We start from the raw sequence: 21,278 nt of genomic DNA on the forward strand, positions 1-21,278 counted from the left end.
AAATTACACAAAGGCCTTTTCAGGAATTGTAGTTCAGAAAAATGTTTCAAGTATATTTATCTTACAGTGTAAACTTGGGGACACTATGGTTCAATTTTCACAAGCTCTACATACTTACAGCTTCTCTTAATTCAATTTGATTTGCAATTATTTCAATCTGTTCAATACCTCTGGCAAAGGAGTATTTCCTATTACTCATTTTACTCCTATTTAAGGAGTGCTGAAATCCATGCTGTAACTTGTCCAGATTTAAATCTAAACATGACACAATTATAGAAAAACAGAGTAGTACTTTATCTGATCACTTGGGCTCACAAAACCAAGTCCTACCATATCTGTTCATACAGACTCATTCTAGGCATTGTACACAGATCTTTAACACTTGAATTCAAGTTACTATAGTACAGCAGTTGCTCTTGCAGGAATTGTGCAGTACACGTAAAAGTATACAACGGGTCTCTTCTTTACTCTGTATTTTAGTGATCCGTATCGTATCTGAGGGGAAAACAAAATTATAATGAAGTACTAAGTCACATGAAATGGAAATATGATTCACCTCCCCACTAATCCTATTTAGCAAATGTCTTCCAATGTGCTTTGGACACCCGGTTTCACTAAGAGAATCTACCTATGACTGAATAAGATAAAGTTTCAACAGAATTGGGCAAGAAGAGTAAGTATCAATTGTTTTCCTGGAATGACCCAAAAACTTTTATGAGACTTCACAGAGATTTATACTGGAGTATCTTTAAATTTTGTGATGCATGCACTAGGATGCTAAGTAGGATCTTCTCTTTGTAGATCACAAAGAGTCAGGCTGTTTGTCTATGGCAACTAAAAAATTCTGAATATTCTTTATCTATTAAACAGCAGATGTTTAAGTGTGCACAACACACAGATAATATTATTGTTATCCATACCCCTTTCAAGGCGAACACTTCCTGAAATTAGGCTTGGTGGTGCCAAAATTAGCATTTCAAATACAGAGTCTGTTTCGTCTCCTCTCCCTTGCTCCTTGCTTCATTAATTTCATACATATATTTCCCCTAAACACATCAAACTACAAAAGCTCCAAACTTAGATATTGTTGTCACATGCTTTCTTCCCCATTTAGCATTCTGGAACCCAGTTATTGTTGACAACTTCTCCAATATTAAAAATAAAAATAAATTTCTGCACTAAGAATAATGCCAATATACACTGAAAGAACAAACTCAATTAACCAGGATTATACTTGCTTCTTTACGGCCTTTAATAGTTTTCACAGACTTCATACTCTGAGTTCTGCGAAGGCCTCTCGGAGCGAACATTTCATCCTCCGAATGTGTCCCCTCCATCTCTTCATCTGTTTTATCATCTCCAGGATTTTTTTCCAGTGGGGTTTTCTAACCTTTAGAAAAAAAATATTTAAAAAATAGTAGCTGTAACTTTTTGACTTCTAAGAAAGCAGCGATTTTTATCGTGATTTATGCTTTTAGATGATGTGCTTATTTCAAAACAGAAACATCTACTTTGCCACGAGTTTGGTGCTTCTAATCCTGCCACTTGGTTCCACATGTATGTAATGCAGTGCTTCTTCAGTTGTCAAGACTGAAATCACAAGTTTGCTGACATCTTCTGCTTTACACTGAACTGCAAAAACTTGAGTTATTATCTAAAGAAGTACCTAAGATTTTAGGACACAATCCACATGAGAAGGTGGTTACACTTATAATAAGCCTTTAAAGATCCCTCCCAATACAAACCATTTGATGACTTGCATTCATAGGATCTTTCTTCATACACTCATCCTCCTGCATTTTTAATACCAAAGCTTCTTTCATTTCGGTAACACACCAAAGTACTGTTAAGAGTTGTTAACATACTACAAAACCAGGACCAAGATTATTACCGAAGACTCTCACTAGAGGGCACTAACTGCTTAAAAATACACTCCGAAAGCTCCTTGGGGTCCAACAGCCCCGAATCTCCACCACAGACCTATCGCAAAGCTACCAAATCCAGTCTGATTCCTTCCTCCACTGAACACTTCTTTTATCCCAGAATCTACTGGCGGTAACACTCAGGAACACCTTTTAGACTCTAAACCAAATTTTATCAATGACCTGTGTACATTTTATCTTAAGCCAATATTTTATTTAGGCTTATCTAATTTTTTTCATCAATTTTTTTCCCTAGAAATTAGAATCACATCATCCATTCCACAGCTACTTGAGACAAACATGCGGTCATTCTCTTCTGCCATTTTAGAGGCAACATGTCTCTGCTTCCAGTACAGTTTCAATTAATCTTTTTCAACACAGAAGATTTGAATCACATCTCTTTCTCTGTTTCAGAGTAGCAGTGTTTGCAGTGACACCAATACTTTTTTATCTGCATTTGTAATACCTGATGCATCGGCATCCCATCTGCCTTTTTCACAGCAAGAGCACTGCCAGCTCAGCATCATCCTACAATCCACATCCTACAGCTAGGCCTTTTAAATCAATTTGCAGAGAACTCCTGGCCCAGACAAAAAATAAGATCCAGCTCAGCACAAGAGAATATTGCTACACAGTGTTCCTAAATCTATGTGTACTTTTGATCTTTTTTAAGTTCCTAATGCTGAAGAAAATTCAAAGAAAACATGAGAGGTGTATGCTAGATGAGACCAGGACCAGAAAAGATTAATTAAGTTCAACTAGCTGTAAGAAAGCTTTTTGACATTTGAGATTGAATCTCACAATCGGTGATTATTTATATAGTATAAACTGAAGAATTTTTTTTAAAAAAATTAGAGCATTTTAAAGCTATTTCAGATAGGTAAATAATGCTCTCTTACTGAGGAACAGATCCTGCACAACAGCTGCAGTGACATGATCTCTAGTGCAGCTCTTTGTGAATTCTTGGCTTTCTCTCTAGCCAGAGGCTCCAGTTCACTCTGCCCTGCACAGGATACCTTCTGGAAACTCCAATTCAGATTAGGTCCCTTCAGCTGGTCACCTATTCCTTAGAATGGGCTAGCACACTATTCATGAAATTCCTTGGACCCCACAAATGCTATCCATCCCCAAAATGGAGGGATGAGAAGGAATGACAGTCTTAGGTGAAAAGAAATAGCCCAGACCCACTTCTTTTGTGGGAAACAGCAGTTCCTATACATCACAGTCTTGCTATTTAAAAATTACGTAGTTAGCAGACCTTCAGCAAAACCTTCCTTCAAGCATCACAAGCTCAAGGGCAAAGTGATGATGACAATAACAGTATATGTAACATAATAATGAAATAATACTATCTTTCAACAAGACCATATATTGATCACCACACACCATCGTCTGAGTGTTAATAGACATCAGTCTATTATGACAACTTGATGCCTTTATTATTCGTATCACCATATACAATTTTACATTTTGATCTATTACTACAAACCTGGTGTTGTGGTTTTAAAGCAGTAACTAAAAAATCACTAGAAAACTTACTTATTTCTTGCTGCGAGATGTGGACTAGAACAAGAGCAAAACAGGCTTAAAACTTAAAAGGAATAAAGAAGGTTTATTAACAAAAACTACAAGAATAAGAAACCAGAATAAAACCTCCAGAACAACCCTTTTCTGGCTCACTACCCAACCATTCCCTTGTTCACATGACAACATAGAGACAAAAAGAACTCTTTTGTTTAAAACAGTCCCAATTCTTGCTAGAGTCTTTTCATCAGTCTTTGCAGAGAAACAGAAGTCTTCTTCTGCTACCTATGGAGTTTCTCACAAGAAAACTATTTCTTTTATAGCTTTCTTTTATAGCTCTGATGCCAGCTGCCTGGAAATTCTGCCATCGGTTCTCTCCTCTCGCTTCACATCACTCTGAGGTGTGTTATGCGTCAAATGAGTCTAGGGATGTCATTTTTAAGGCTGAGTTATTCAAAGGCAAAAGTTCTCTTCATGTGTCTCTGTGAGCTACTCTGGAAACAGAAGTGTTCTCTTTGCCTCTTAAAGGCTGCAAATCTTCAACTATTACTTCTCCCCCTCTGTTCCAGCATCTCACAGTACCACAACCACTTCACCATTTGCTCAAAATCCTCACTTTGAAACACTCCATTCCTCCCAATATACTGTCATGAATTAAAGTTTTTTTCAGAACACTACTGTCCATCTCCATAGCTTTAACAGAAAAATATTTCAGCTTATTAAAGCATCTTCTTCTTTCTCTACCTCCTCTGAGGCTTAATTCCTTTCTTCACTATCTTTGATAGTTTATAGGGTCTCTTTTACATGCTGATCACTTTCTCTCTCTGGAAAAAAGGATTAATCTGCAAGTCTCATCTGGGTAATGAAAGGGTTAAAATCTTGCCCAGGCCTGGTAGGTGGTTCTCTTATCTCTGCCAGAGCGGTGGCTAGAGATGTCTGCGATGGCCTCTCCTTACTTGGCAGTCTCTGGTAAAACTCAGCAGTGGCAGAAACTGCAACCGAGCCAGGGGAACTGGCCTGATCCGGCCTGGGCCTGCTCACCTCCCCGCCACTCCCCTCCGCGACCTTGTCTGGCCTGCTGTGGTGGAGGAGGAGGCTGAGCCGGAACCTGTTACTTCTTCAAAAGCCAGAAACCAAAGAGAACAAGAAATTCTCAGGTTTAGGTCTTAAAGTAGGTGTTCACAGGTTGATCTCACTTTTCAATGGTCAAAACCACTGTCAGTTCTCAGAAATAGCTAGTTATTGGTCGGAGAAAAAACTCCCATCAGCCTCCAGCAGTTTTAACTTCCCTGGCTCTCAAAGCTAATATTAAAGGTGAAGAACTTAATCTATAAAGCAGGAGATTGGGAATACTAGTATCATAAAGTCACCCCAGGACACCTGGTGAAGTAATTTCTATTAATTTTCTCTTTTATTTACTGAGCTTCCATATGTTTTCATGTTTAACTTCTTTTACATTTGTCACAGAAACACTACTTAATCATATAACGTTTGACTTCCAATTAAGTTTTACTTTGGTAATAAGTTCTTGTTGCCAATTGGCAATGACAGGAGTAATGAATACAGTGTGATTACACTGGGAGTGGATGAGAGAAGAAAGTCATTCAGGAAGAATTGAACTGCCATAATTTACTTTGAGTGTACTCTGTTTAAGTCTACTGGAGTTCTTTGAGGCCTTTTCCATTTAGAAAGAGGGTAAATGCATTTCTGCTCTTCCACTTTTGCTTTGGGTGAATTGTTCTTTTAGGCAGGGAAAAGAAAAGATACATACCTGAAGATTCACTTGCAGAGGCTCTGGTTTTCTTTTTAGCTTCTGGCAATGTCTGATAAGGTCTCTGTCCAACAGACTCATCTCCTTGTATAGCAGTCAAATCATGCATACTGAAACTTCTCAGTTTCTCAGTTATTGCACCTTGGCTCTGAAATACAACAACAGTATCTTTGGAAACCAGGCAGAGGTTTAACTTTGCTGCTCAGCTTGGGTTAAGATGTTTAAGCCCATGCTTCCTTGCTGCACAACAAAATACATTGAACATACACATGCAGCTGCTTTACATCTGATTTAGGTATTACTTTTACCCATGCTTAACTGTACATTGCTTGCAGATGACAAAGTTACACATGCTAGCAGCTTAATTACAAATGCTGCACTTCACTCCTTTAATCAGAGCAAATAAAGACGTGGGCGAGGGCAAGTGTTTAAAAGAAACACACATCAGAAATGTTAACTTCAAGCATAGCAGCTCAAGGTAGCATGACAGTAACACCTGCATTTTAAAGAGTATGGTTGAAGATAGTTTTCTTCTGCTATTTTATATTTTATCCTCCACAAATCTGAATAAAGTGAAGGAGAAACATGTTAAAAATACAATCTGTAACATTAATTCAAATAACTGAGAAACTGGCAGCACTACAAAAGGAGCTCCAGTTGACAGAAACTTGAAACTACAAACCAAAGAGGTCCAGTCTGGACTACAGGATAGCAAGTTCTCTTACTAGTATAGCTTCACTGACATAATACCAATGCAAAATCGAATGCTACACAGGAGAATAGTTAATCACATATGAACATTAAGTATTCCTTCTCCAATTGTCTTCACTTCTTTTCTGTATGGAACATATGGAAATTTCCCTGTTGGAAAGAAAGGTCATCCAGCAGCTCTTTCATCTTACATTAGATGATGTTACTACTAAAGCATTAAAGATTAATTTATTACACAAGCAACTAAAAGAATATGACCACGAGTAAAGTACTCAAAGTCATGTTAAAATAACACCTTATTCTTCCCTCTCTGGCAGAAGGCAAAAAATAACCATTTTAGGGAAAGGTTAACAAGCCTGTGCATGAATTCCACTTCAAGCAAGTGTTAAAATAGTTAATTTCATTCTTACAAATGAAGATTTTAAGTAAAATTCTTTGTTTGATCAGCATGTTAGCTAGCAGGAGCAGAAACCTGGGTACAATTCCATACAACTTTTTCTGCAACAGCACCAGCAGAAGGCAATTCTGGTGTTGCAGGCCACAGCCGTTTGTTCCCGCACTTATGACAACAACTGTTTGCCATTGGTAGACCAGCATACTGAATTATTCCATGCTAAGAATAGCCATGTAAAGTGAAGAGACAATTGAATGAAAGCTATTTGAGTTTGCTTGGGTACCAAAGGGCAGGAGGGAAAAGTGGCTGAAACCTAATTTTAATTTTCTAATGACTAGCTATTAGTACAGTATATAAAATTAACATAGTGAACAGAGTGCTATTTAAGCACAAGAAACCTATTATAATTCTTACTCCACCATTCATACATTGTCACCAAACAATAACAAAGAAAAGGTTTCTTGTGAGAGAAGTAGGAGCCTTAACTTTTCTCTCTCTTTCTACAAACTTGTATGATTACTCAGTTCTCAAAAACTTAAGTACAGCTTGCCTTTGAGTTAAAAATGCCCTATGAATGCTGTACAGTGTCTGTATTAAAGGTTATAGAAATTATGAAGTCAAATTGATTTCCCCAAAATGGCTTAAGACAGGTCTCCTAAGGTTCCTCCTAAGGCAGAAAAAATCCTGCCCTTCCACTACTCCACTTCTTGCACTGAAAAGCATTTCAAGTAAAATACATCAGAAACCAGCTATACTTTACCAGCTGCTAGGACATGGAGAAGAGGACTGGAGAAAGAACTGCTTCTTTTGACAAGTAACAGCTTACAGTATATACATTACTCTGCTATAGCATAAAGACTGTTCATCAGTCCATGTCCAATGCTTGAAGAGGACTTAAGTCTCAGTCACTGAATGCTGGTGAATATGTAAAATGGGCCTAGTTGGTTCACAGCAGAATCCATACAAATTCAGCACAATTCCACTCACCAAATGTGAAGAGTCTACTTAAAATAGTGACAGAAGCTGGTTTTGGCCAGCAGCAGAAGTATAGAAAGACACTTGTTTAGTTGCCCAGAAAGTTCATTCATCATGTGATATACTACAAAAAGACATTTGGAAATTGTATAGCAACTAAACATAACAACTAAAATACTAAGAATTCACATTACAAGCCTGTAGTTCTTATTCCACTGTAGATAAAGGACTAGATCCAAGCTAGGAACATTCAACCCTATTTTCCAGTGAAGCTTTTGGATACAGAATTTTGTTTTTCAAAGGGAAAAAAAAAGTCAAGGATGTGCCATAAAATAACATTGTGCCCTTAACCAAACTGCATGGTTGAGCTGGAGCTCCTGTGGCGCCTCAGAGAGGACGTAAATGGGCCCTTCGTTTCAGAACTACTTGCCAAGATGGAAAGTTTTACTCAAGTTACACACAGTTACACACAGAAAGCATTGAGAAGTTTGAAAGGATATGTATACAAATAAAGATGCAGTACACATGCCTGAGAGTCACAGTAGGAGTGGGAGTTGCACAACAACCGGACAGTCCCCATCACACATACTAACCCTATATAGATACTCCCTACAGTGCCTCCAGTCTCTATCCCACCCCTGGGAACATCCAGTCTAGCCAAATCAAGATTGATATCTACTTTAACTCCACTGCATAGACTGAAGGACAAATTCAAGGTGTTCTGTGGGAGTGTACATATCACTGTGCTTACACTGCATGTAAGACTTAAGATTCTTCCACCCCCACGCTCAAAAGCAGCTGTTAATTGCTTTCTGCTGAAGCAAAGCGTTCTGTGAAGATCTGGATTACTATCAGCTTAGGATAAAAGTCTGGCTGAAAAATATTAAATTCTTTCCTACTGCAGGAAATGTGTGATTAAATGTTCTCCACTGCAGGAAATGTGAGAGTAACATTGACATTTAAAATAATGCTTTAAGAGCTTTGATATTTTGTTTGAAAGGTCAGAGTTACAGCTTGAAAGCAACATGTTTGCCCTAAAAACTGAAATTCAGTTGTAGGTGGAGCAGAAGAGGACCTCCTGCTTCCACTCCCATGCCATGGATATGGCAGAAGCTGCCAGCTCTCCGCAGATATACACACTCCAAGATGCTGCTCAGGAGAAGATGGCAGAGCAGTTATCACTGGTGGCCAGTTATACTGACAGTTCCTGCCAGTAAGGAAGGTATACATTAGGTTGCACTCAGGCCAGAGGCTGGTGACTAAATTACAGCATAAAAGATTGAGACACATATATTTACAATGCCAGGGGAAGAAAAAAAAAATTTTAAAAAAATCACACAACTTAGCACTGAAATTTCTATGTATGCAAACACTGAAGAGGGATGAACTGTGAAGTCTGTGTGTTGTCTTAAAGAAAATGCAAGTCTTTGAGAATGATTTTTCTTCATTATTCAATAGCATTTCCTAAAACATACTAACCATTTTTTGGAGTCCACATTCATTAACAGTGACCAATGTGACCAATTAAAGTCATAATATGTTTTTAAATCAATTTTTAAAAATAAATAAAGCCTATTTAAGGGTCTCCTTTCAAGTCTACTCAGCCTCTGGTATGTTATTAGTATGCAGTCTCATCAGCTGACCCTCATAAATGAAATTACATTTTCTATTCTGTTATTGAGCATGTGCTTTTACAGTCTGTATGCTTAACCCAGGGAAGTAAACAAACACCACTTTGTCTGCCTCAGGGACTCTTTGTTCTTTAAATTGGACTTGCACCCCCCACTGGCCGGGATCACTGACAGAAGCTGCCTGCCTCCCTTGGACGAGTTCTCAATGGACTCTACAGCATGCAGTACCCACATTCTCAGCTCTTCTCTCCCTGATCCAATCCAAGCTGACAGGGAATGACTTCTGTTCCCTCTCAACGTGGAGAGGGACTCCTGTCCCGTGAATAACCTCTGCAGCATGACAGGCTGTCCCAGCAGGGAGGAGGATGAAAGCAGTACTGCTCCCCATAGTGATACTGGCTGTGTGCCACAGCTGGCTGCAAGATACCTCCTTCCTCTGCCATGTCCTGAGTGAGAACAAGGGGAAGTGTGAGCAAGGCCAGGAGAATAACAGTCAATTAGCAAAAGGGCAGCAGATTCAGGATGACTAGAACACATTCAGAAAACACAGCCCTCAAAACATATTATCATCACCAATAACACTTTACAAATTAACACTATTTGTGTAATCCCATAAGCTGTGAAATACCCCCCGAGTATTTCACAGCTTAATTAGCAGTCCCCCTGCTCATAATGATAAAGACACCAGATTTCACTAGTAGCTCAAGAAATCTGAATGCATGGGTTGGCAGAAATTGAAACACAGAGGTAACCATCATCTCAGAAGACCTGAAAAACAGAGGAGTATGAGATGTATCCAAGTATGAGATGTAGCACTGGAACCTAAGCGCTGTGAATATAATTCCCCCAAATCCATAAACAACTGAGCTATTGAGGTATCTTGTTTTTGATTCCTTAACTAATAAAAATTTCCTTATATACAAATTCAGCACAGACTATCATCTCTAAATTTCCTGAAATCAGGATTTCACAAAGATTTGTTTTCTGACATGCTTATTTAACACTATTTTGCTCATGTATTTAGTAGGTTTTGAAACACTACATTTTATATGACCAGTGGCTAACTAGTACCAGCTAAAAATACAGTATGAGAATGTAAGCTATAAGTCAATACTCTTGCCAAATACATTTAAATTTAACTATAGGGGAGAGGGTTTAAATCTATGTCAAATTTCAGTAGACTCACCTGGCTGGCTGCTCCAACCTCCCTAACAGAGCCAGCATTACCTTTTAATGGTAATCCCCTATTCCTTTGACAACCCTTGAAGAAAATCACTCTCTTCCACATTTGATATTCAAAATATTTCAGTAAGTTTCCAAGCCATTTTTAACACCCTCCTAAAGTCACTATAAGCAGTTTTCTTGGACACTTTAGTGTCTTTTGACATAGGTTTAATCTTGCACATGTTTAGCCTCTCCCCCTCTCCTAATTTGAGATCTGCTATGTCAGAATAAGTATGTGTCTAATGTCTATTTAAAAAAAAAAAAAAAAAAGAATAGTGGTGAAAGTGTGTCCTGATCCCACTACTTCAATTCAATTCCTGAAATCATATAGCATGCTCCACCAGCTCTTGGTGAAGGGATAATAATTTCACCTGCTAGAGGCAGCAGTTAACTCTTGAAAAACAGGGAACAAAATCAAGAACGCATGCATTGTGTCCATTTGCTTGCATGAAGCAGGCATGCTCAGCATTTTGGAATGACAAACATAAGAGGCTTAACATGCCAAAATAAAGATTTTATTTATTTTTTTTTCAGTGAGTCTTCTCTTTCATCTGTTTAAAAATCGTGCCTATTTTAGGTCTTGGTATTGTGGTGGTTTTTTTTCGCAAGCATCTGATCTGCACTGAACTAATTCTGTACAAATATTCATGAGCGTGTTTAACAAGTTTTAACAAAAAGAGCAGGCATCTTGCGAGTCACAGCTGAATAGCAATGAAGTCTAAACATAGACATTTCAGAAAAAGTTATTCATTATTTCAGAAAAGATTGAGGAGATATTGGTGTTATTTATTTTACAGTACTTCAGTTACACCCTAAAAGTTACCACAGAAATATCCAACCATAGCCAAACATGAAGAACACACACAAATCCTAGGAATCCTTACAGGCACTTCTTGTAATAAATTTGTAATGCAAAGAACTTGAATTTTAGCATTTAGCAATTAAACTTGATTTCCCCATAGAGCACTTTGGGTGTTTGCTTGTTGGGTTTCCTTGGCTTGTTTAAATAACCTATTTTCACTCTGGATACTTTAATTCCTTTGGTGGTGCATTCTATTGCATTCAAAATTATTTCATGTCTTAAGGCATTATTAAGAATTTGAATAATGAAGAAGAAACCCACAGTGATCAAATGCAATCACTTTCTCAGTATTTTAGGCTCATTATGACCATATTTTAAAACAAAAAGTTACAATGCTATACCAGCCACATGCATCTTTAAGAACAGAGAAAATGAGCAAACAAGATATACACGACTACTTTTCCAAAGCTTTTTGAGGTAGCACGTAAAAGTGTAGTTTTTAGGAATGTCTTTTATTTCTAATGCAGAAAGTTCACATAGAAGCCCAGACATTTAAGTTAATGCCAGCTGTACATACTCGACTTTGACAGGCAGGGATCTCTTCGTTGTTTTCTGTTATCTACAGACAGTGTTCAGGTTTTCAGTGCTGTTACTATGAGCACAATGGTTCCATTTATTCCCAGGAAGAAATTAATCATGATTGCCTTAAACCTGTGATTTCACTTGGACATACAACTTTTTCTCTCTATACCTTTTATTTTTTCTTTTTTTCTTTTTTTTTGTGTGTGTGCGTGTGTGTGTGTGTGTGTGTGTTTTGGTTTGAATTACTATTAGGTAGGATACACATGGTCTGAAGTATATTCCCTTCAGTGGTGCACAAATTGGTTACAATCTTACATATTAGCCTGTATTTTGTCTTTCTAGACCCAGAGCCGTCTGAAATATTAAAGGTAGTGAATTTTTGCGGGAAGGTAATCTAGAAAAAATGACAGATTACTTCATAATTTAATGGCAAATCCATGGCAAAGAAAATGTATTCTAAACACCAATAGGCAGGCTTATGCTTAGCATAATAATTTAATAATTCACTCAAGTTGCAAACAGGTTAATTGTGTCAAGATAATTTTTATCGATGGTAGTAGTCCTTCATGCCTAAATTCATTATGTGGCATTACCTCAGGATGATTGGAGAAAAACAGCAGAAAAGCCAGAAGTCCTTTAAAAAGTTTGTTTACCAGTAAGAAAGCACAACACAGACAGAAAAGAAACAATGGACATCTATGTTAAAAGCCTGCACAGAAAACTGAATGGTAACTTTTGAATTTAGAGTAAATTGATCCTCATAATCCAAGAAATAACTGCAAGCCATCTTAAACAAAAAAACAACAAACGTACTATGAGAAGAGGGCTGCAAGCCTTGAATTGTGTCCCAGGATTTCAATACACTTGCAGAATTTATCTTTTTTATATAAGAGTGGTAAATCCCCAGTGCAATGACACTGATATCAAGCTCAAAAGCAATTAATGCAAGCAGAAACTTACCTTTACAGCTGCTGTCACTGCAGCAGTTGCTGCCAAATTCAACTCCTGCCTTCCAAAATTCACCATGGCCTCATAGCCTCTTTCTTTGGCTTGGACAATGTACTCATCAATCTCCTAAAAGAAAAACGTATTTAAATTTTAGAGGGCTGTTCATAAGAGAGCAAAGTTACCCCACAGTATTATTTTCCCATCAGTAAAGGAAGACAGAAAAATATTTAAGAAAATATTTAATGGGATATATCTTTGTATACAGGTGTTTTATTCATTACAACTCTCTCATTAAAAAAATTATTATATGTGGTCAAACAAGAAGATAAAGTACATCACTTCAGTACAGCTCAGAAACGTTGCAAAATGTTCCTTAGAGAGTGTAAGCTTAACTTGTTGGACAGAAGTTCTTCAAGAAATATCATGCATTTCAAGAAATAACATCATCTTACATGAAGAACTCAGTCAGCTCCCTAGAAAGGTAGAGTCAACTTGCAAAGAACTTCCAAACCCACAGCTTTGAAATAGTTAAGTACCAAGGACAAAACAGTTACGACATTTATCTCCAGCTCTGGTAAATGCCTGGAGTTGAAGATAAAGACTGCAAGGTACTTCCCAATAGTTTGGAGAGTACAGGGAAGTATCCCTCTAGCTCACAAAGTTGCAAGTTGTTTATTGCACAACATTCAGAATGTCAAGATACTTGCTCTGTTCCTATCAGTGACAATCTTACTACCTGCTTTACCTAATAAAGGCCAAGCCTAGCACTGACCTTCAGGAATGCTCTTTTCTGTAGTGTGAGGTTTCTCAGTGCTTGTCTTCAGACCTTTGCTAATTGCTCTTTCCCCTCATCCAAACAGGATGCTGAAAAAGAGCTAAGCAGAGCTGTGTCCCTGTCATACTTTGATTAAAGCAAACCATCTTCTGGCTATTTTTATGTTTGGGTATTTACTGCTGCAGACTGGTTTACCCTTTAAACAAGTCTCTCCTCTTGTCAGTTTGCAAACCAAAAAAAGTCATTGATGTCAATCATCCTGAGGAGTGTTATTCCTCATTTATGCTAGAAAAAAATGTTAACATTAACAGCTTTTAGTAAAGCTGTGTTCATACATTCACATGCTTGCAGTAGAAAGTTAAACTGCATCACTTCCACTTAACTGGGCTCCTCAGAGTGCATCAAGTAGAGCAGGGCACACGAAACTCTCATGTTAATAGGAAGCAGGACCTGGTCTGCTCAGGCAAGTTAAACAAAAGCATAGACATGGACAATCATGTGCACTTGCTTCCGCTAGTCCAAATTCATGCTGCCTGGCAATACAGTAACAAGCTGCTCTGCTCTTATACTGTATCTAGCAACAGCTTTTATTTCAGCACATGTTGTTTCCATATTAGGCATTAAAAATCTGAGAAGTTATTTCTTACCCTTTCTTTAGAAGAAAGCAGTGGGTGGAGGAATTTTCTGTAGATTAAACTTGTCCCTCTAGTATATGGGGAAAGGAGCCAGGTAACAAAAGCTATCTTCAATTCATAGTACAGTGGAAAGCTACAGACAAGTTAAAGGTTGCACAAAATTAACAACTGCAGTAGAAAATGCACAGTAACTAATCTTTATAAAGAGATCTATTAAAAAAACACAATTATATTAGCATTTAGGATTCTTCAAATACAAGAAGTTACATCAGACAGAAATTAAATGAGTTACGGATTTATGGACTGTCATTTAAGCAATCAAAACAGTTAATATGCTTGTTTTTCATTATATATTCCTACACAGAGAAATTCTAGGCCATCCTTATAAGAGTTTCATTCTCGTATTCAGTTTCTACAGTGGAGCTAGAAATGTTATAATCCCTACTTCAAGTAACAGTGTATAGCAAATTTGAAAGCAGATGCTGTTCATCTATGCACCAAGATCTTTTCCTGTAAAATGGGCTATTAAATTAACGTGACTTCTTTATATAAAATAAATCAATACAACTCCAAAAACATCAGAAACAAATATAGTTTCCTCTACAGTTCATAAAAAGCAGGGTCTTACCAAGAGACTGTTAGGTCAGTTATCGTTTCAGTAACTATATAAAGAGCACACACAATCCAGTACATCATCCAGCGAACCTGAAAACTAAAATAGCATCTTCACTAAGAGCTTTAATTTCACTTTTAGACATAATATACTATACACGGTACATTTTTTTCCGAGTTAGCACGGCAAGACATTCAACAGTATCTCAGTCTTCATAAACCAGGTATCAGGTGAAATGATCAGGTGAAGATTCCAGAAGATTTCTGTTCATAAGTAGGATTGGTGGCAGCTGCAACAAGCTCAATATGAAATGGCTGTGTCACCAGGATCACAAGCTCACATAGGTTGATTTCACAGATTTGATTCTCTCTCTACAAACCTTTAGCGATATAAAAAAACCAGTGCGAGATCAGTAGATTATCCTAAGTATGGAAAACAAATCCCACCATAACACTAACAGCTATTTCATTCTCTTCCACACTCAACCATATGTTCATACCATGCACATGAAAGTCAGCATTAGTGAAGCATCCCTTGCTTTCATTTCACAGTATGTGTTATTCAGCTTCACATTACCATTACATTCCACCTGTGTGATTACTGGTATGGTATTAACACGGAGGCAAGGCAACATAAAGAGCATTTGCATGGAGATTTTAATTCTATTTATATGCCAAGAACTACAAAATTCTTGTTAATTAAAAAGTTTATGTGTTAATGCTTCAGGGATTTACAGGTAGAAACCTATTTTTGTTTATGGCTTATACTATATATCATTGCTTTGAAATCAGACTTAAAGTTCTTAAAATAGTATAATTTGTTTTATAACAAGTAAGATAATCACTCCTTTTTCTTGAGCATTTGTTCAAATTTGGTTGCATCAGCTGATTACATGTTTCAGAATAAATACTACAGAAATAGTTCCTATGCATTTGTCTTCCCTAAGCTAGGAGATGCCAAAAGCAATGTATTTCCAAAATGGGTCACTGCAAACCACCACTGGTTATTTGTACAAACTGAACATCCACATGTTCTTTAAATTCCTAGGAAAATACCCTGCAACAATGCATAACCATTTAGAAACAAACAACCCCCCCAAAAAACCAAACCAGCAAACAGTAAAACAAAACCACCACAACTGTTAGAGACTAGTTGGAACCCTAAATTCACAGTACTCTCTTTCAAAGGGAGGATATATATATTCCTTTGAAGGTGTGTATATATATATATATATATATATATATATATATATACACATACATACACACCTTCCCACAGAGGATGTGGCTCAGGTTTAATCTTCCCTTTTAAAACAATCTTATTTGTAGTGGACTTAAGTAACTACTCTAAACCTAATGATACACTGCTGCCTATTTCATGGATGTGCATTATCATTTAAAACCACTTCCTCTGTCAGAACCTGAGACCCATTTATCTTAAATGTAAAGCTTTTCTGTGTTTCAGTTTGACAAGGAACTCAGTCATGTGATAACATTCTTCAATTTCTCAGAGGATTTAGATATTTTAGGGTTGAATAAACAAAGACAAATGTACACAACAGCTGAAGTCATTGCTGACAGGCCGTGTGATATTTAGACTGGTGACCCTTCCATGAACCAGAGTCAACACCTGAATGAAAATCAAATCTAACCTTGCCCCATCAACTTAAGCAGAATGCAATGCAACCTTTAAGAATCCTTCCAAGACTGTATTTTTCCCCAATATAATTTATCTAGGTTGTTCCTTCCTTAATCAACATCTATTAATCCAATTAAGAACAGTGTAAGTGGAATTTGTCCTGGGCTTCTAGGAATAGTATAAATGTCTTGCAAGAGGGCACAAGAGATCTGCCAGGAGACCTCCTGAGGACTGGGCAAAGATTCTATAAACCACAAATCATATTCTAGTATGCAGTAACTAATGCAGTAGGTACCACAAGTATCAATGATGTAACAAATGAACATGTGTGACTTAGAGGGGTTTTCATAGCAGAAAAAAAGAGAAAAGGACATGAAAAATTGAAGGTCAGATTTCACACTACTGAACACTATCACCTACTTTAAGTAACAGAATCTTCAACCAAGTTTTATTTTTCATGTTAAAAAAAGTGATTAGAGATTTGTTTAGTTGAGGGGTTTTTTCCTAGCATCCAAGCGTTAAGCTCATCTTGGTTGGTTTTGTCTGAAGCACATTCTTTCAGGTCAGGATTTTGAAGCCAGTATTTGAAAAGGCTGGTCTGTTCAGACATAAAAACTACATTTCAGATGCTTATTTCAATTGCTTTGATGCAATACAGTGAAAAAACATCTCAAATATCTTAGTCAACTCCATTCAACAAGGAAAATTGCAAGAACAAATAAATCTCCTCAAAGGCCTAGATTCTAATTTTTAGCACTGAAGTCCGTAAGTTTTTTAAATTACCATAAGCAGCACAACACCCTTTTTTTCCCCCCCGAAATAATCTTTGACCAATTTTCTGCATCATGACCTACACAACAAGTCAAGATGTCTATTCTTTTTGTTTGGTTGGTTTTTTGTGGTGGAAGTAGTGGCTGGGTAAAATATTTTACTGTTACAAAGCTCTTATCAATTCAGCAACAAGCATAGATGGCTTCTGAGCCACACAAAACCCTGGAAAGGAAGTTGTGCTTGGACCATAATGTGAGTGGCGGCAGACTTGTGCCATTTCGAAAGCTACATTTAAATCTAAAACCTTTACTGTGAAAGAAGATTACCCTGTTGGGAAGACGACAGCCATGGATCATCCCTAAAACGTATCTGGACAGTCAACACAATCACCAATGGAATGATAAGAATGCGTCACAAAATCTCCACCAATTCCCAGAACATCCCACAAAATTCCCTAAATCTTCTCAAAACAAGACCAAAATCTAGAAAAAATCATACCAAATCTCCACAAATTCCCACAAAATACATGAAAAATCCCTCAAGATCCCTAAATCGCTTCAATATCCCACAAAATTCCACAAAAATCACACTAAACCTCCACAAGTTTCCACAAAATCTAAGCAAAATTCCTCAAAATACTTCAACTCTCCTCAAAACCACACAAAGTCCTTGAAAAGGCCCACCAAATTCCACAAAAATCCCACAGAATCTCCACAAATTCCCACAAAATCCAAAAAAAAATCCTCAAAATTCTTCAAGTCTGTTCAGAATCCCACAGAATTCCAGACAAATCCACAAAAATCCTGAAAAATCCCACAAAAATCCTAAAATCTTCTCAAAACCTTGAAAACTTCCAGAAACACCCCGCAAAATCTACACAAGTTTCCATACAATTCAATAAAAATCCCAGAAAATTCCCTAAATCCCCTTAAAACCACACCAAATTCCAGGAACATGTCACAAAATTCCCTAAATCTCCTCAATATCCCACAAAATTCCAAAAAAATCACACAAAACCACCACAAGTTTCCACACAATCTGAGAAAAATTCCTCAAAATTCTTCAAGTCCATTCAGAATCACAAAAAGTCCTTGAAAAACCTTACAAAATTCCAGAGAAATCCCACAAAATTCCCTAAATCTTCTCAAAACCATACCAATTCACAGGAACATCCCACAAAACATCCGTTGGATCCCACAAAATCACACAAAATTCCCTAAATCTTCTCAAAACACGACCAAATTCTGGAAAAAATCCCACCAAATCTCCACAAATTCCCACAAAATACATGAAAAAGTCCTCAAGATCCCTAAATCGCCTCAATATCCCACAAAATTCCACAAAAATCACACAAAACCACCACAAGTATCCACAAAATCTAAGAAAAATTCCTCAAAATTCCTCAACTCTGTTCAGAATCCCACAGAATTCCAGAAAAATCCTACAAAATTCCTGGGAAGTGCCACAAAAATCCCTAAATCTTCTCAAAACCCAAACAAATTCCTGCAGCATCTCACAAAATCTCCACCAATATCCAAAAAATTCAAGAAAATTCCCTCCAAATTCTTCAAGTCTCCTCCAAATCCCACAAAATTCAAGAGAAATCCCACAAAATTCCACTAAAATCCCACAAAATTCCATAAATCTTCTCAAAACCCAACCAAATGCCTGCAACATCTCACAAAATCTATACCAATTTCCACAACATGTAGGAAAAATACCTAAAAATTATTCGTCTCCTCCAAATCCCACAAAAATCCCACAAAATTGCAGAACCATCTCACAAAATCTCCGGAAATTTCCACAAAATTCAAGAAGACTCTCACAAAATACTTGAAAGCTGCTGAAAATTCCACCAATATCCCACAAAAATCCCTAAATCTTCTCAAAACCCAACCACATTCCTGCAGCATCTCACAAAATCTCCACCAATATCCAAAAAATTCAAGAAAATTCCCTCCAAATTCTTCAAGTCTCCTCCAAATCCCACAAAATTCAAGACAAATCCTCAAAATCCCACAAAAGTCCCACCAAATTCCAGAACCATCTCACAAAATCTCAACAAATTGCCACTGAATTCAAGAAAACTCTCACAAAGTTCTTGAAAGCCCCTCAAAATTCCCGAAAAATGCCACAAAATTCCCTACATCTTCTCAAAACCCAACCACATTCCTGCAACATCCCACAAAATCTCTGGAAATTTCCACAAAATTCAAGAAAATTCCCTCCAAATTCACTGAATTTCCTCAATATCCCACCAAATTCCAGAACCATCTCACAAAATCTCCACAAATTTCCACAAAATCTAAAAAAATTCCCTCCAAATTCTTCAAGTCTCCTCCAAATCCCACAAAATTCAAGAGAAATCCTCAAAATTCCACAAAAATCCAACAAAATTCCTTCCATCTTCTCAAAACCCAACCAAATTCCTGCAACATCTCACAAAATCTCCACCAATTTCCAAACATTTCAAGAAAAATCCCGCAAAATTCTTCAAGTCTCCTCCAAATACCACAAACATCCTACAAACATCTCACAAACATCCCACAAACATCCCATAAAATTCAATAGAAATCCCACAAAATTCAAGAGAAATCCCACGAAATTCTGTACAAGCCCCACACAATTCCCTAAATCTTCTCAGAACCCAACCACATTCCTGCAACATCCCACAAAATCTCTGGAAATTTCCACAAAATTCAAGAAAATTCCCTCCAAATTCACTGAATTTCCTCAATATCCCACCAAATTCCAGAACCATCTCACAAAATCTCAACAAATTTCCACAAAATCTAAGAAAATTCCCTCCAAATTCTTCAAGTCTCCTCCAAATCCCACAAAATTCAAGAGAAATCCTCAAAATTCCACGAAAATGCCACAAAATTCCCTACATCTTCTCAAAATCCAAACAAATTCCTGCAACATCTCACAAAATCTCCACCAATTTCCACAACATTCAGGAAAAATCCCTCCAACTTCTTCAAGTCTCCTCCAAATCCCACAAAATTCAAGAGAATTACTCAAAATTCCACAAAAATCCCACAAAATTCCTGCAACATCTCACAAAATCTCCGGAAATTTCCACAAAATTCAAGAAGACTCTCACAAAATACTTGAAAGCTGCTGAAAATTCCACCAATATCCCACAAAAATCCCTAAATCTTCTCAAAACCCAACCACATTCCTGCAGCATCTCACAAAATCTCCACCAATATCCAAAAAATTCAAGAAAATTCCCTCCAAATTCTTCAAGTCTCCTCCAAATCCCACAAAATTCAAGACAAATCCTCAAAATCCCACAAAAGTCCCACCAAATTCCAGAACCATCTCACAAAATCTCAACAAATTGCCACTGAATTCAAGAAAACTCTCACAAAGTTCTTGAAAGCCCCTCAAAATTCCCGAAAAATGCCACAAAATTCCCTACATCTTCTCAAAACCCAACCACATTCCTGCAACATCCCACAAAATCTCTGGAAATTTCCACAAAATTCAAGAAAATTCCCTCCAAATTCACTGAATTTCCTCAATATCCCACCAAATTCCAGAACCATCTCACAAAATCTCCACAAATTTCCACAAAATCTAAAAAAATTCCCTCCAAATTCTTCAAGTCTCCTCCAAATCCCACAAAATTCAAGAGAAATCCTCAAAATTCCACAAAAATCCAACAAAATTCCTTCCATCTTCTCAAAACCCAACCAAATTCCTGCAACATCTCACAAAATCTCCACCAATTTCCAAACATTTCAAGAAAAATCCCGCAAAATTCTTCAAGTCTCCTCCAAATACCACAAACATCCTACAAACATCTCACAAACATCCCACAAACATCCCATAAAATTCAATAGAAATCCCACAAAATTCAAGAGAAATCCCACGAAATTCTGTACAAGCCCCACACAATTCCCTAAATCTTCTCAGAACCCAACCACATTCCTGCAACATCCCACAAAATCTCTGGAAATTTCCACAAAATTCAAGAAAATTCCCTCCAAATTCACTGAATTTCCTCAATATCCCACCAAATTCCAGAACCATCTCACAAAATCTCAACAAATTTCCACAAAATCTAAGAAAATTCCCTCCAAATTCTTCAAGTCTCCTCCAAATCCCACAAAATTCAAGAGAAATCCTCAAAATTCCACGAAAATGCCACAAAATTCCCTACATCTTCTCAAAATCCAAACAAATTCCTGCAACATCTCACAAAATCTCCACCAATTTCCACAACATTCAGGAAAAATCCCTCCAACTTCTTCAAGTCTCCTCCAAATCCCACAAAATTCAAGAGAATTACTCAAAATTCCACAAAAATCCCACAAAATTCCTGCAACATCTCACAAAATCTCCGGAAATTTC

At 37.2% G+C, this 21,278-nt stretch overlaps 1 pseudogene across 1 annotated transcript in view; it reads right to left on the bottom strand.

The window, feature by feature from the left end:
• Positions 1-311: 311 nt before the first annotated feature.
• The window catches only part of LOC147654502 (receptor expression-enhancing protein 3-like), a 263,532-nt pseudogene continuing 242,565 nt past the window's right edge, over positions 312-21,278 (bottom strand). Inside the window, exons 2-8 of the transcript XR_015285288.1 lie at positions 17,243-17,285; positions 14,523-14,599; positions 13,907-14,027; positions 12,497-12,610; positions 5,218-5,365; positions 1,239-1,390; positions 312-495 (exon numbers count right to left, since the gene is read on the bottom strand). The product of XR_015285288.1 is annotated as a receptor expression-enhancing protein 3-like (transcript). The remainder of the gene's footprint in view (positions 496-1,238; positions 1,391-5,217; positions 5,366-12,496; positions 12,611-13,906; positions 14,028-14,522; positions 14,600-17,242; positions 17,286-21,278) is intronic.

The sequence above is a fragment of the Cyanistes caeruleus genome, chromosome 3, assembly GCF_971803275.1.
Source record: "Cyanistes caeruleus chromosome 3, bCyaCae1.hap1.1, whole genome shotgun sequence".
NCBI classification, from domain to species: domain Eukaryota; kingdom Metazoa; phylum Chordata; class Aves; order Passeriformes; family Paridae; genus Cyanistes; species Cyanistes caeruleus.